This window comes from Apis cerana, linkage group LG13, assembly GCF_029169275.1.
Source record: "Apis cerana isolate GH-2021 linkage group LG13, AcerK_1.0, whole genome shotgun sequence".
Taxonomy (NCBI): domain Eukaryota; kingdom Metazoa; phylum Arthropoda; class Insecta; order Hymenoptera; family Apidae; genus Apis; species Apis cerana.
In genome coordinates, this window is record NC_083864.1 from 2,711,657 (window position 1) to 2,727,314 (window position 15,658).

A 15,658-nucleotide genomic window follows, 5' to 3' on the forward strand; every position below is an offset into this window, starting at 1 on the left:
ATAGTCGCAAATCACTTTAACTGCGCGTGGAACAGTTTGGAGCCGCTAATGGCGTCAAGTGTCTCGAATACACCATGGCGCTTTTGGGTTTTGGGACGACAGTTTCTACCGAAAAGGCGGCCGAGGGATACCAAGATGCTCTGAAAATTAACGTGGTATAATGGTGGAAGGAAGAAGGGGGAAAAAGGGAATTATTTTTAACCACACTTCGATTTCGACAGAATTGAAAGTACTCCGGAGCTCGAAACAAGATGCATCTCATAAAATAATCAAGGAGATGTGCATTTTTTTTTTTCTTTTAATTCGAATTCAAGGAACGCAGTTCGAGAAAACAAAGCCGTCTAAAATTATCGTTTCGAGAATTCGAGAATCTTGTTCATTGCGCGCATTTTTCTAATTCCAGTAACGCGTATTCCTGCAATCCAAACGATCCAACATCCATTACGGAGAGGAAAAAAGGAAGGCGCATCATCGCATCACTCGATATTTACAGAGATACACCTTTCTTTGTCCGTTTGTTACGCAATCATTGCAAGATTGGAGAATTCGCGCGCTATTGTTCCACCGCATGGGCATTTATGCCAGCAAAAAGGAAGCGGCTATAAAAATATTCCGCCACCGTTGTGCGAGGGGGAGGGGGAGGTAGGTGGATAAGGGGTGGCCAACGTAGCGAGCTGAAATCGACATGACCGGTCGGCACAAAATTTATTTATTATTTTTGTCGTGCAATTTTGTATCGTGCCCAACTGCGGTGAAATTAAATTATTATTTTGCCGGTATAAATCATCGGTTCGTTGAGTAGGCGGGGTGAAAACAGGGAGGGGCGGGGGGAGGGGGGGAGGCAGAAAAGGAGGGATATGGATTCGATGGAAGTGAGTGAGCGAGAGGGGAACGGGTAAGTGTACGAGAGGGGCGAGAGGGAGGGGGGCCAGAGAGAGAGAGAAAGAGAGAGAGAACATCCGTTCGCTTTAAATCCCCGCAAATGAATATTTATATTTTCCATTGAATTACTCTTTCGGGGCGGCATAATACGCGTGAAATTGAAATATATTCGATAAATTATTTTATCGAGTAGCGGCACGACTAATCGGTGCTGTATACCGCGTAAAATTTTGATATTGTCGGTAAGAATCCAACATTTCGGAGATCGGATCGGGGTTAAGCGCGGTGATTTCTCACGCGTTCGTTTAAAAAAAAAAACATACACATACACACACGTATTGAATATAGAAATTTCACATTATATATTTAACATTGTATATATGCTGATGAACGACCATCGTTGACACAACGTTGACAACTGATAATGTAATTCGGATGCATATTTGGATACAAGAAAAAGCGATCGAATTCGTACGACAGGCGATCATCGTACGATAATTAATTTAACCTATATCTACAAATGATCGTGTATTTAGAAATATGCGTAATTCAAACGTGTATATAAGAAATATTGATAGACTAACCTAACCTAACTCATATAAATGATGATAGCATACGTGTAATTAACACGTGTATATAACCTAACCTAACTTAACTTAACTTAACCTATATCTACGAATGACAGCGTGCCGTATAACACATATTGGATATACACATAATTTTAAACGTGTGTGTGTGTGTGTAAGAAAAAGTAATTGATATGTTAACTCAACCTAACCTATATAAATGACGGTGTACACTTGGCATAATTTAAATATATATGAAAAAGAAAATTGAATCAATACGACGGATAAGAAAGTTATCCGTTCAAGTCTGTATAACCTATCCTTTTCGATCTGGAAGGATGTATAAAGAATCGTGCGGTAAGATATATCGCTGTGATATGATTTTTTTCTTTTTTTTCCCCCCCTCCCCCCGATAGCGGTTGGCTAGAACGCGACGAATCGCATTCGCTCTCTCGCGAAACAATCGCAATGCGGTTCGATCGACGTTTATACGCGCGAGAATGATTGCAGTTCGTAACTCCGTGTAAAAGCCCATTTCGCGATTTCGTAATTCGAAATAATTATTGGTGCGCATTGCGACGGCCATTATCGCGGACAAACAGTTTTATATCGTAAACAGACGCCATTAACAAAGAAGAATTGTTCGGTGGTTTCGATGTGCTCAGCAACAAAAGCACGGTCAGATTACACGTACCACCGATGTAACTGTCGTAATAACGAACTGCGTGGATTAATTTCGCAACAAGCATTGCGGTTCGCAAAATCCACAGTTTAATCTGTAGTCACCGTTACCGCGGTGAGACAATCGGGCACGCTGCGATTCGTTCGTAACCCATCACCGTCCTTCGTCCTTCGTTCTTTCTCGTTTGTCATCCGTCGTTCGCCGTTTATCGTTTCATCATCCGTGGACAGGTTGGCTGGACGACATGCTTGCCACTTGTTCACGTTCGTAACCAATCGTACGAAATGTGTTAAACCTTCTTTAGAGCAGTCCTGTTTTCCTACCGAGTAAAATAAAAATCTAAGAAAATTTAATGCGACATCTCTAAATCGGGATTAAAATAATCGATAGTTTGTTTTAATTATTATACTATACTGTAACGATCCTCGTGTGTTACGCGGCAAGGATTAAATATATAGTTCTATAAATAAGAATGTATATTTGAAATTATCGCATGTACATGACAAGTCACACGCAGGGGTATAAAGATTCCTAATTGAGATTACGAGATAAGAAATGATAAAATAAACGCAGAGCGTTTAAGAGTTGTTCGTATGAACTATTTATTTATTTATTTATTTATTTTTTTCTATATAGAAAAGTGCGAATCGCGAGAAAAACAAGTTGGAAAGAGAGAGAGAGAGAGAAAGAGAGGGAGGGAGGAGATGAAACGGAAGAGAAAGAGGAGAGAGAGTAAGATGAGTTAAGCGTTTAATAAGCTTAATCACGCGACAGATCTGTGAGATACAACTTGCTTCGCCTCCGTAGCGAGGCTGTAGCCAACCAGCAACCCTTGCAGCGTGACCCCTTCTCCCTGTGTTTCTCCTCTATGCATGCCACCCTCGCTCCGGCTCACCTCCTCCCTGTTGTACCATCTGCTGTTACTATTTTACCGGCGGTTCTACGAATGTACGAGACTCGCAGCACTCGCCACCCGTTCCACCGCACGACCCGCCGCCCCCCACCACCCGGCCCACCCAATCTACCCTGTCCACCCGGTGTTCACTCGATCCTCTCGGTCCACTCGGTCTACTCGGTCCACCTCGGTCCTATTAACGGAAAACTGTTTATTGCCAGCGAATAACGGATCCACGGGGATTACACGTGGATCGCCACTCTTTATCATGCTCGACGATCTCGTACGACGATTGCGAGGGTCGAAAATTCGAAATCGATTAAAACATTTTTCTTTACGAAGGAACTCGTTACTTTCTCTCCTTCGTATTATACGTGACGTTCGTATCGAAGAACGGATGGAGGAAGGGGAATCGATCTCTACGAACGAAGCACGTTAAAAATTTAATATCGATCGAGAAAAATTCTTTCTTTACGAACGAATTCATTTTCTTTTTCTTATTTCGTGTTCTTTTGTATTCGATTCTTCGTTGAACGAAGAAAGGGATCATTATTAAAAATTTTTCTTTACTTTCACTTTTTTGTTTTTTTTTTTTTTTTTCGTTGGACGAAGAGAAGAAATAGAGAACATTCGATCTAATTAACAAATCATTCGCATTTTGTTTAAAATTCTAAAAATTTTCTTTACTTTTCCTTTTTCTTTTCTTATTTCTGTTCTTTTGTATTCGATTCGTTGAAAGGAAATCGGGAACGTATCATTCGATGATCTATGATTCGTAAAAGAATTCATCTTCTCTCTTATTTCCTCTCTTTTATATATACGTATTCGTTGGATGAGATCATCCCATTCACACTTTCTTGAAAATTCAAAATCGAAAAATTTTCTTTACCTTCACTTTCTTTCGTTCAGTTGCGCGAAGAAAAGAAAATCGAGAACGAATAATTCTTCGTAATATGCCTTTTTCCTTCGAAAAATATTCTTCCACCTTTCTCTTATACTCGGATCTCCACGCTAACGGATACTAACGAATAGTTTGCCAACACGGAACATTTGGCATAACCGAATGTTGGTTCTCTTCAACGAACGTTATCGGCGAACAATGAGACGGAATCGCGCCGAGGATTCCAGCCGGAATTGCATCGTGGAAAATCGGGGACTCTTCCCGAATGGAAGACCGATCGATGTGTCTCGCGAATATTCAAAGATTATTCGAAGAGCGTTTCCTCCCTTCTAACACCGATCCATAAAAAACATAATCCATAAAGTCGAGAGCTTCTATTATTTGGAAAATTAACATCTTTTGTCGAGAAAGGAAGGAAGGAAAGAAGGAAAGAAGGAAGGAAGGAAGGAACGGGTGGTGGAAAATGGATGAAACACTCCGAGTGGCGTTAAGGCGACGGTATTAAGGCAAAGGTGGACCGGCTTCAAAGGTTTTCCAAAGCTTTCGTTTCAGCCGCGATGGTGCGGTACGCGCGATTAGATCGTCAACCGTGGGATAATTGAGGAAGACTGTCCGATGGAAATCCCCTCTTCTCTCGGTTCTCCCTCGGTTTAGCTCCGGCACCGGCACTTGCCCTCCTCACGGAATATGCATATTTAACGAGTTGCCAAGTCCATGGCCGCGAAAGACGCCCTTCTTCCCACCCATCGCATTCCCAAGAGACGAGCCGCTTATTCGGAAATTACCCAAGTTTCTCACCCAAGAGCGGTTCGCACCTTAACCGGAACCGATCACTCGTGATATTTCGCATTTCGGTGAAAATCGAATATATATCCGAATTATCGCGAGAGAAAACGAAAAACGCGTAGCAAACGAATTCTCTTTATACGGAGTTTCGTAATCCGAATCGATCAACGAACGATCGATTGTTCTGGTAAAATTTTGCATTGGAATCGAAGGACGATTACATTCGTATATATTCAAGCGAAAGCTAACTAAAATAAATATACACGTTTCATAAATAATTAAATCCGCAAGAATGAACATTTGGAAGAAAGAAGAAGTTTATGGAATTACTAGCTACGAATATTTGCAAGGAGAGAATCGAACATAACCTACGAAAACATTAGCACCAATGATGGACAAAATTTAATAGTTACGAAATTAAAGTTACTTACGTATAATAATATATTATTTCGAAGCGTGGTAACAATCGTAGCAACCGTATACGAATGGTAAACTTTATTGGAAATTTTTAACCGGTCACTTTTTCAACAGCGAGTCTACACCTTTTATACACCTTCTATGCACGAGTGTTGAAGCGAAAGGGGGCAGAGGGCAGCAGCAACGACGCTTGCAAGGAGAAAAACTGAGTGGGTGACGAGTTAGGCGGTCGACCAAGATTAAGAGCGGTTGTCAACGGAAAGGTTTCGCAGCGCGCCGTGATGGGTCGTGATGGGTCCCTCTCGTGGTGGATCCTCGCATAAGTGGTGGGGGGCGAGGGGAGGGAGTGTGACGGTGGCGAGTCCGCGTGCATAACGGGCAAGCGGCAGCATTGATACGGCCGGATCACAGCCACCGGACCAATGTATTTTACTGCCCCGAGGCTTAGCGCTATCGAAGCACGCAGTCACCCGCCATCACTCCGCGCACGAGTATGTAGTGACGGTAATAGTCACTATATCATTGGCTCTTGGTAATACCCTGGCTGCTGGCGGTGCTGCTGATGCTTCCCTTCGCTCCTGCCCCCCCTCTCGCGCTCCCGCACCACTCCCCTACCACTTTTCGTTCCCCTTCGATCGCCATCCTCCTCCTCCTCCTCCTCCTCCGCCACCCTTCTCCGCTACTCGCACGTAATGTTCGAAATGAAAATGAATGTATTTCGGATAGCGATAAATACCGCAGCGATTCGGTCGCGTCGCGCGATTCTCTCGCCCACCTTTGCGCCACTTTCGTCCAGCCTTTAAACGACGCCTCTCCCGTATCTGTGTACACACCGTTTGTACACCGCGAATGCGCGAGTTATATATCTTTCGCTCATTATTATTATTTACTTTCTTCGCCGAGAAGAGAGATTTTTCTTTTCCTCGATTCCAATTCATCTCGTGTTCTCGAAAAATTATGCGTATCGTCATAGTTGGTGGAGGAAATTATTATCGATTTAATTTCATTAGCTCGAATCCATTTCGATTTTTTCTTTTTTTTTCTTTTTTTTCTAAAACCAGCTCCCTTCGTGTTCTTTTCTCGCAAATTGCACGGAAACTTTCAGAGTTGCGAAATCATTCGCCTCCAAACGAATTCTCACCTTTTGCAAAAGTTTGGAATCATTCCTGCGAATCAGAAAATATCTTCGTAGCCTCCGTAACAAAAAGAGCCGAGACTCGAATAAATTCTCAAAAATTTTTCACCCGAGATTCGTACACGCAACGATCACGCAGAAAGAAATTTATCCATTTGTTTCGCGTGGAAAAAAATCGTAGAAGAAGAGAATTATCGCGACGCGCGATAATAAGATTGACGTGGATGTCGATGTTGTTGGGTCCGGCGATAGAGTTTCGCTCTCTATCTCGTCCTCGGTCGCGGCTTGGATTCTGGATAGGAGTGGGGGAGGGAGATTGATCCGAGGTAGCATTACTTCTGGTTAGCCTCCGAGCGACACGCTGTTAGTCTTCATTCCTCCCTTTCTCCCTCTCCCTCTCCCTCTCTCTCTCTCTCTTCTCGTAACCAGCCGCAAACTCCAAGCTCCTCGCTTGATTGCGTCTAGTTAGAGCCATGCCAGACCCATCAGTCGTCTGCCGTGCTCGTTCCACCACCATTATTTGTCTTTCCATTTTAAGAGTCTGGAAAGGTGTTGCGAGTCCCTACACCCGTGTAGCTATAGGCCAAAGTTTTAAAAGAAACTGTAACCCCTAATAATACACACACACACACATATGTATATATATCTTTCTCGTTGAAGAAAGGATCGCGGCGAAATTGGGTGACGGAGGGTCGCGGGTTGGCATTTTCTTGGCGTGACGGAAAGTGAATAGCGGGTTGGTATGCACGCGGCTAGGAGAGCGTGCATACGTATACGTCTGGCCCTGGGTGTACGGGGCACGTGAAATCCGATCGTAATTTTAGCCGCACCGCGCCTGCTAATCCATTCATACGCTCTCCGAATCTCTCTCTCTCTCTCTCTCCCTCCCCCATTCTCATTCTCATTCTCGCATTCGCTATCTAGCGCTCATGCCGCCTCTACTCTTTCCCTCGCCATTGGTGCGGCGATGTACACACCAGGTCGGATATATCGGCCGGTATTTCAGCCGCCATGCGGAGGTAATGGATTCAGAAACGCGGCGGACACCGCGCGCCCCGTGTTAATAACAATCCATACTTATTGCCCGCATATTTTACCGATCTCCCCCCGCACCCTGCCGCTTGCTACCGACTATATTACAACATATGGAGAGCATAAACTTTTATGGCTACCCTTCTACCGCCGCCCTTCCACCTCCTCCTCCTCCTCCTCCACCTCCTCCTTCTCCACCGACCACCTTTCGCGCGCTACCCATCTAACGACCGCCTGCCTGTTTCTATCCCCCTCACCCACCCACCCTCATTCACTCTCCCTTTTCTCTTCGCTTTTTCCCACCTTTCCCTCTCCGCGGCCGCACTCGATCGAGTTTTATCCATCGTTCCCTTTTGTTATTTACCTTTCTCCAAGGAGCGTATCCTCTTCCACGGAATTGATAACATTTAGTTTATTCGTTCGTTGTTCTCCGTCGATCCAGACTGTCGTACCTATTCTAACAATTAAAAATTTTCCGGAACGGATGCTTTCGAAAAGCTGGTTTGATAATCTGGTGATCGCGGATCGACGCGGCAATTTGGCCGCATTATATTATAATTTATAACCGTGCCTCTCCCTGTTCAAGGACTATTTGGATGTGAACAATCGGCACGCGGCGACAATACGCGACCTTAAATCATAATTTGGTTAATGTGGAATGTAACGTCGAATGTTGGCGGAAGCGTCGTCTCCATGTACACGCGCGCCCTCCTCCCGTGGATCGGTGCGGGGACAATGGGAGGAGGAGGGGAGGGGCGAGAACGAGAGAGGACAGGCGTTGCTTGTTCGGCTGTTCGTTTGTTCGTTTGTTCGTTCGTTGAACGGCCAGTTTGGCCGACGACCGGATAGCTGGCACGCTCGCGACCACGTGCGCTTGGTTCCCTTGGTGTGGCGCGAGAGGGATTATAAATCGCTGGCCAATGAGCGGATTCCATTTGTTATCGCGATCGTTGCCGCGCCGGTTAGATGCCGGTTCGTTGCTTCGCGCTTGAAATATCGCGGCGCGGCGACAGTTTCCCTTCCCTCGTCGATCGTCTGGAAATTCGGCTTCAGAGTAGAACTTTGCAAGGGAGGGAATATAGGAAAGAGATCGATTCTTACGTTTGAGGAAACTCGCGAGACAAAGATTCGATCGAATCGATTCGTTTATTAAGTCGAGTTTCATCGATGATCGGAATGACATTTGTATTACGTGTAACGCGAAGTTGCGGCGAATTCGGTAACGAGACCGTACTGGTTGTAGTGGATTCATTTTTTCTTATTATATATATATATATAAACGAGAGAAAGTGCATCCAAACCGCGTGCGGAAAATGGAAAAAATAAATACGGGCTATTAATAATAACGTGGGTGGAACGGAAGGTATATCAGGGGTGAAAAATTAGGTTCGTAAAAAGGGAAAAATTTCGAAGAATTAGTATCAATGTATTGACCACGTCTAATGTTTCTGATATATCTGCCAACAATCGAAGGAAATGCATATATATATATATACACAAGTATGTGTATTTATGAGATTGCGCGAATATTCGTTTCGAATATTTGTATCGTTTTATTTAAAGCGAATGATCGAGTCGGTGAAAAGACTGGACGATGTAACGTTATTAAGTGATGCAAGCATGCGTATAGTCGGACGAGCTAGTCAAACGCGTATCGCTTCGAAGTAGTTTCATCCTTTCTTGGTCAGACTCGTTCGAATTTAACCAATCGGAGTTAAGAATATAAGTTGGTTTCGTATAATTGTACACTGAAAGTTATATGAAGATGACTAGTGACTTTTAAGAGGGCGCTATTAACAAGTTGAGACATGTTTTACAGAAGTGATTTTTTGAACGTACGCTTATCTGCGAATATTGATGCTCGGACTGCATCGTCTGTAATAATAATTCGTTAGATCTTCGAAATATTTTGTTCGATAAATGACGTTATTCGGATATTATTCGGAGTAAAATACCGGAAGAAGGAATCAATGAGTTTATTTCTATCGATCAAAATGTCAACTCGACAGATTAAACGTGCTGTACAGCGATTATTTTAAAAGAGAAAAATCTGGAAAAAATGAAAAAATGTGAATTCGATCGTTTCGAATATTTCGATAATAATAGAAAAATTTTTTACTCATCGAATGCTCCTTAACATATACTCAGAATAACATTCTCCATATTATTCTAATATATAGCAGATTATTATTTTCTCACAAGTGACTTAAAAAGTTCTTAAAAATTCCAATCTTGAATTCATCTCACCTACCATCGTGTATCTCCATTTAATCACAAGACAGTTAATATTCTCTTCGGTTCGACTTTCTCTCCCTCTCCCAACAAACTGTTACTACTTATCGACTGTCGATTACTCGAGAGGCATAAAAGGAAGAGGCTCGCGTCCCCAGAAAAAAGTCCTTATTTCCTAGAGTGTACGAAAACGGGGCATAGAGTTTCATCTTGGCGAGATTAGGCGAGATCACGACGTTGAGGAAACGAAGAAGTTTCGATACAAGGATTAGACGGAGAGAGAGAGACAGAGGGAAATAAATAGAAGAACGGGGAATGGAAATGGCCGGACCATTCGCGAGGGGGGCACACGGCGCGCGGACGACGGCGGTATCCCGGTTTTTTGATATCGGCCGGTTTTCGCGGCGGCGGTATCGAGCTAACAATTAATTATTGGCGGGCGCTTCAGAGAGGGCTGCCGGCAGCCGTAGTTAAACATTACGCGTTCCATATCTTACTGTGCTATCTAATCCCCCACGGGGGCTCGAGCGCTACTGCAGTAATCTCGTTTAATTGCCGGCTGTAGACGCGAGAGTCCCGTTCAATTAGTTTTTCAAATAAACATTAGTTTCCTTAACACGCGGTGCCATAACGTGGCGGAGGATGAGGACAAGGACGAGAACGAGAACGAGGGCGAGGATGAGAGGCTGCGGAGGTAGAGAAGGCGAGCCGATGGCGGAAAGAAGATAGGAAAACGGTCAAATCGGTGGAGAAAGGGGGAGAAGACCGTTGGCGAAAGAGATGGAGGGGGGCCGGGAACAAAGCGAGAAAGCGAGAGGGGCGAGTCGAAGGTGGGAAAAGGGAGGGAGGAGAGCAGAAGAGGAGTCGGAAGGCAGGTCGAGGTAGAGGTGACGGGTCCGTGGAACGGAAGGGTGATGGTGGAGGAGGAGGAGGCGGCGGCGGTGGCGGACGGTGGTAGTGGAGGTGGTTGGGGGAGGGAGAAATACCGGTGTGGAAGAGAAGGGTGGTGGTGTCGCGGCCGCGGGGTAAGTAATTAACGACACATTTATACGATATCGCCCACGGGTGCGGCGTAGCGCTCCATGCCGCGCTACTACGCCGCGTTAAACGGCCAAGAGACACAAACCGGCGGCGGTGGCGGTGGTGGTGGGGGTGGTGGCGGAGGCGAGGCCGGGAATCTCGTTCCTAGCAAATGTTCAGCTAATAGGAAACTATCGTTGGATGCTCGTCGATGGATAATGATCTAACGTGAATCGATCGATCGATCCTTTCTTTCCAATTTCAATTTCGGTTTTTATTTCTCCAGCGATGGATGGACGAGCGTTAGGCGCACGTATTGCGCCGCTGCAGGGGGCGCTGGTAATCGGATATAGAAATCGCGGAAAGATCGACAAATCATTGGACGAAAATGCGACGGGACACGGAGGGGGGAGGGGTGCGAGGGTGGGATCGAGGGCGCTCGACTTTTGCCTTCGCGCGAAACGGTTCTCGTTGCTCGCGCGGCTGGTTATGGTGATGCGGATTATTCACTAATATGATTTACGACGTATTACCCCGACGTGCTAGCGCGCGCGACTCACAATGCGCACATAATGTGAGGCATAATTTATTAATTTTACTAATGGCTCCTGCCCATTATTATTGATTTCGGGCCGCGCCTCGTTCGGACGGGCGCTGATTTATCCCGGTCGTTATCGGCCCCATGTTAAATCGTCCGCGAACCAGGAGCCGCGAGAATACAATTCGACGACTCGTGTACTTTTCCTTTCCCCATTGCGCGCCTGTTCCATACCTGTCGATATATAACCATCGATGCGAGTGGATATCGCTCGTGCAAACCGTTAAGTCTCCTCCTCCTCCTCCCCTTTCTCTTCCTTCTCCCGCTGCACGTACACGTTCGTAGGCCGTGGTCGAGAAAAAGGTTTTCATTTTCTCTGTGTTTCACAGAACGGGGAGGGAGAAAGAAAGAAAGAAAGAAAGAAAGAAAGAAAAATCGCTCGACTCGATTTGTCTTCTTGTTTCTTCCTCGCAAGAATTATACATTATTGGTTTTTTCTCGATCGCTTTTTTCCAATCTCTCTAACGATCGATCGATTTCGTTTCAAAAAAATATAAATACGTTTTTCTTTTCTCGACGATCTTTTCGGGAACGAGGCAGATATTCTCGAAGAAAGGATAGATTTTCTGGACGAGCCACTGCTGCCATCTTCGCGAACCACGAATGTCGGAGTTGCGGTGGGTCGCATCGTGCTTGGACTCTCCGTTGAAGGAGAAGCGAAACGAAAGGGAGGTGCGCGCGCGCGCGTATGCACGTGTGTGTGTGTATGCGCGTACAGAAGAGAAGAGAGAAAGGGAGAGAATTTCTAGGATAAAGACAAGATGAACTCAATATCCGTTGTTTCCATATCGCGTCCGTTCGTCTGCCGTGCGCGACCCGTGTGTCCCGCTCCGCCAATCTTTCCCCCCTCCCTCCCCCTTGCTGGAAATGTTATTGCTCGCTCGTGATCCTCCTCTCTCCTACGCCGATATTTTACGAGACATGCGATCGCCTCTTCGCCTCAGCATCAACTCGTATCACGCATTAACCCTAGATCGATAAACATTTGTCTAATAATAATACGAGCTCCCCTCTTTTCCACGAATTTTCGAAAATTTAATCTTTCCAGTAGAAACGTATTTATTAATTTTAACTTTTCTCCACGGATCGAATAATTACACGAAATGATAAATTGGATTCGTCTAACGATTCGAGACCGAACAATGGATATATATATATATATATATCTTCTCCCGTACAAGGAAGCAAGGAATTATATTACTCTTAGCCGATGAACCTTTGATGATTCCGTTTGAAGTCGGCGTTTCCACGTTGGCGGCAAAGGAGGAGGGGAGAGCTCTGCGCGTGTTTAGGAGGAGCACTGTCACCCTCGACTTCTCTCCCTCGGCAGAGAGAGATTACCACGAGCCCCTCGAGTACCGCGTAGCTGGTGCAGCTACGTTAACCGCAAGCCGGACGGTCATTATTAGCAGCTACCTTGCCGCGCGGACTACCTTTCCCTTAAGCCGTGCATCGTTGAATAATTAGAGTGGCGCACGGCTAGACGTTGCCAGTCTAAACACCGGTTGGTCTAACACGTCTCCTCCTCCTCCTCTATAATTTCCTTGAAAAAACGAAACGAAACGAAACGTGTTTGTTCCTTTCCTTTCCTTTTTCCCCCCCAACGAATAAACGCCGCGCAACGACAACGACACGGTTTTATTATTATCGATGGAGAGGCAAGAAGAAGGAGGAGGGAGGGTAGAATCGGATCGCGTGCGGTTGTCAACCGGCCGATTATAACGTTTATCCCAACCGCCACCATCCCTACGGCCATGCTGTACACGTTACCGTTCATCTCGTTCGCTCATCTCCTCTTCTTTATTTCATGGCCGACCCCCATCCCAACCCCCTACCCTCTCCCCTCTTATTAATAGACGGTATCGTATATCGAAACGCGCTCGTTTCGAAAAATCGGATACGGATGTAACGGATAGTAGGGGGAGGGGGGGGGGCGCGTCGAGAGCTCTCTTTGATGTCACGAGGCGGCGGCGGAACAAAAAAAAGGAAAAAAAGGAAAAAAAAAGTAGGAAGAAAGAAAAGGAAGAGGGAAAAAAAACTCTCTCCCTGCCCCCTCTGCGTTTCCTTCTGTGTCTCCTCCCTTCCGATGACCGATTCCTCTGCTCCTCCGGGGAGGGGGAGGAGGAAAAAAAAATTCGATTAGACTGCCAATAACTAACTGCCCTTGCCTGCCATGCGACCGAGAAGAAGAGAAGGGGGAGAGGGAGACGACGACGACGAGTTAACCAAGTTTGACGATTAATTATCGCGAGAGAGAGAGAGAGAGAGAAAGAGAGACGCGTTTATATTTCTCTCGAGGAAACGTTAACGTTACCTCGCGATTGATCCGGTCGGTTAATTGAAAGGTAAGGGAGACGACGTAAGATCCGAACGTAAGGTAAGAAGGTGGCGCGAGGGGGTTTGGAAACGGGGGAGAGGGGGAGGAGAGCCCGCGGGGCCCTCCGTTCGAGGGAGAGGATGAAACGAAGGGAATGGATGTCGAGGAGAGGGGGAGGAGAAGAAACACGCCGAGAGAGCCAAAGAGAGGAGGAGGAGTGCGGAGTTCTCTGTTTCGTTCGCCCTGCTTCTCTTCTTTGCCTCCCTTTTCGTTCGCCTCGACCGACTCCGACAGCTCTTTCATCTACGGATGATTACCTACTACTCTACGCTTGCGTCCCTCTAAACAGGCCGCCTCTCCTCTCCTCCTTCCTTTACGTCCCCGATCCTTCCACTCCCTCTCTCCTTCTCCTCCCCTCCTTCCCCGCCTTGAAATTAGCCAGACAAATGAAAAGCGATTAATGCCGCCTGCCGTTTGTGTTCGCAGCTCGCCTCGTCGCGGTGCCTGCCCGCGGTGCCTGCAACGCGGGACAACGTTGGATCGGGGACAACGTTCGACGGTCGGATACGCGGATAATTGGAACGAATTCCCTGCCGGAGCTCGTTTGTTTCTCGCTTCTTTTTCGTGATGGGGAGGAGAGGGGAGCGAGAGGGGGGGAGGGGGAAGAGGAGAAGTTGCGTGTGATTGGTCGTCTCGGTGATGATTCTCAAACGGTATCGATTTTTCGGTGACGATGGAAATAGCGGATGAACGCGATACTACTGCGATGCGGTGGAAATCAGTAATTGGTGCGTTCGATCGATAAAGAAGAAGAAGGACGTTCGACTCGTTCGGTCGCCAGTTTTTGTTAGAGCTTAGTGCGGAAGATAATGGTTTGTTTTTTTTTTTTTTTTTTTGTTAGAAGAAGGAATCGGAAGATGACGCTTGATTCGAGTTTTATATATTATCGGTCGAAGTTGATTATCGTAATTAGAAGAAATTCCTCGGATTCGTTTTTAGAAACGAAAGGGCAGACGTATTTATTCGATAGATTAGAATCTTTTATTCTTTTCTTTTTTCACGTTTGATGCGAATAAGTATAATGTACAGATGGGTATAAACAATATATACAAATTATTGGAAATTTCTGTACGAAGAGAGAGTTGGTTTCGAAGAAGACACAATCAATTGATTCACGAGATATTGTAACTAGAAAATCGCTTCATACGTTCCTCGTCTTTAATAAATTCTACGAATTTCAATTTTCTTTTAAAATTTTAATATTTCATTTAGAAAAAACGTATGCCATCTTCACATAACTTTTTCTCGTTCATCCACAAAAATCACACCGGATCACGTATCTTTTGAAATCATTTCTTGGCTGCGTGTTTTATTTATAATCTTTTCTACGTAAATTATTCAATACTTTGGTACAATATTATACCAATAACGTATCATCAGACCTTTACTCCTTTTAAATATAATTCTCTGTATCGAATTGTTTGAAAATCAGGAAAGATCAATTATAATTTAGAATAAACACAACGATAATTATAATATCCAAGAAACATACGATACTACGAACAAACTTAACGAGTTTATTTTTAACTTGGTTACTTTTTCCAACTTTCGGTTCGACTCCAACGAAATCTCGTTCAAGAAGAATCCATCAGTTTTTCGAGGAACCTTAACACTTTCCACTCCACAGCCATCCACTAAGTGGATCTCTCTCCCGAATCTAACACCGCCCGAATGTTTACGTCACGTTTCTCGTTTCTCGTTTCTCGACCCAGTCACAATTATGCACCGGCGGAAATAACATTTACTTAGCGGAGTCGCGCTCGAGTATTGTGGGCCTGACACATATCACTTGGTCGCGTGACTCGCTCCGCTCTCGTTGCCGCGTCGTCCCGCGCGACGCCAGCTTAAACTCGGCTCGAACAACTTTCCGTCGCGCAGAGGAGACGGCTGCAACGTGTTGCGCGACGTATCGAGCTTCCGAGTAGAGCGACCGACGAAGAACAAACACGAAAGGACGATATCTAAAATCGTTTTAACCCGCGTTCCTCCATCTCGTTCGAAATATTTTGAAGATGCTCGAAGATGAGAGTGATTAGTTCCGAAAATTATTCGTGGAGTTGAGATACGTTGTAAAATTAAAGATTTTTCAATTCCTTCTAGAAAACGAATCAAGAAATTGTATAGAAACCCGTTCT

At 45.3% G+C, this 15,658-nt stretch overlaps 1 protein-coding gene and 1 long non-coding RNA gene across 3 annotated transcripts in view; one reads left to right on the forward strand and one right to left on the reverse strand.

The window, feature by feature from the left end:
• The window catches only part of LOC107997153 (zinc finger protein 37), a 202,813-nt gene that overhangs the window by 35,318 nt on the left and 151,837 nt on the right, over nucleotides 1-15,658 (forward strand). The gene's annotated exons all lie outside the window — the stretch shown is intronic.
• On the reverse strand, nucleotides 974-5,639 carry LOC133667149 (uncharacterized). Its single transcript, XR_009832327.1, has 2 exons — nucleotides 5,144-5,639; nucleotides 974-2,449 (listed from the first exon to the last, which is right to left on the reverse strand). It is a non-coding gene; the product is annotated as an uncharacterized LOC133667149 (long non-coding RNA).